Here is a 1,803-nt window from a genome sequence, read left to right on the forward strand (position 1 = left end):
CCAGCTCCATGGGGAGTCTGCTTCGCTCTCTGACCTTCTCGGCTCTCTGACCTTCTCCTCGCTCATGCTCTCTCTCACTGTCTCTCTCTCAAATAAATAAATAAAATCTTTAAAAAATAATAATAATAATAATAAAAAATCATGAATAGGGAAAAAAATAATAATAGAAATAATAGTTGCAGCTAACATTTTGTAAGTGGCTAGTCTATGCCTGGTACATTTATACATTCTTAATAACATGTATTGACTCATTTAGCCGTTTCAGTCACTCAATGGAATAGAGACGAACATAATCCCCATTATTGTATTCTTCATTATAGACCAACAGACTGACCTTGAAGAGGCAAAATTAATTGTCTAAGGCCATACTGGAAAAATTACAATCCAGGCCCAGCCAGTGCAGTTCCAAAGACTATGCTTTGACTACCACTCTGTATTGTACCTGATTCAAAGGGTCTATATAGTCTGAATTTCAGCAGTTAATGTCAAATTGCCCTTAAAATGGCCCTCTGTAAATTAAACTCCCAGTGAAACCTAAAAAGTCTTTTTTTTTTTTTTCCTATCTCATCAGAAAAAAAAAAAATCTTAATATTTAAAATGTGTGTTCTGCTGGCAACTGTTTAGGTATACAAATACATTGAATTCTTCAGAGCATTAACCTGAATGTTGAATGTTGGTTTTAAAGGAGAATGGCGATTGTATTCTAGCCTTTCATTTTACAAATGAGAAACCTGAGTCTGAGAGTTTCTATGACTTCCATAAATTTCCACAAAGAGTTGGTTGCAAGGTTTGGGTGAAGCTAAGATGTCCTGCCTCTCTTTTTTCATGCCATTTCTGTGAAACCTTACAGCCTCCTCTAACAATCTCCCTTGGTAATCATACTTACTTAGAGGATTTATGTTGATTATCATATGGCTGCACCAAGATACTCACTGGTCTCCCAATACTTTATTAAAGTTCAAAGAAGACATGTGGAAGGCAGGAACTAGGATAATAGTCCTATTTTTTAACCCTTGGTACTATCTTCAGGAAGAATAAAAAGCCGAGAGAATGGAAAATGAAGCACAACCTACCCATAGAATCAGGCCCCGTGATTCTGGCTGCCCACTAAACATGTTTACTTTAGCATTTGTTTGTCCCAATGGTTCCATGGTTACAAAATCTGCCATAGATTCTCCACAGCATTGGAAAACCACAGAGAAGACTTGACACTTGTGAAACTGGAAGGGATCCCAGAATCCATTTAGCGGCAGCCTGATAACTCCATCTGACAGATGAGTTACTGAGGTCTAGAGATGCCAAATGACTTGTCAAAAGTAGCACTTCTAGTTAGTATCAGACCAGAGTTTGAATTTAAGTTTTCTAAGTATAAATTCCCATCTAAGAATTAATCAATTAAGAATAAACCAATGCTTATTAAGTTACTGTTAAATGTCAAATATTGACCTAGTCATTGAAGATTTTATAATAATACAGACGGTGCCACTGTCTCCACAGAATTTATTGTCCAGTGTGCTGAGAGGATATGGAAAACGACTTTGCCTAAACTCTTGGTATTTATTTCCATGTGGTGGGAGCTCCACTAGGGTAGAGCTTCTGAGCTCCGTCTGCAAGTGGAGGGAAATTTTCTTGTATGATTAGTGAGTATGGATAAGAAAATGGGCATACTTTATTTTTACCCTCTCTCATTCTTGTCAGGGGCTTCAATTCTGTCCTGCTTCCCCCCTAAATATGATTTGGCCTCCAGGGGGCCAGCGTCATTGGTTATGGGAGCATCTGTCCATTTAATTTTGTACTTCACAT

Source organism: Mustela lutreola, chromosome 2 (assembly GCF_030435805.1).
Source record: "Mustela lutreola isolate mMusLut2 chromosome 2, mMusLut2.pri, whole genome shotgun sequence".
Lineage (NCBI taxonomy): Eukaryota > Metazoa > Chordata > Mammalia > Carnivora > Mustelidae > Mustela > Mustela lutreola.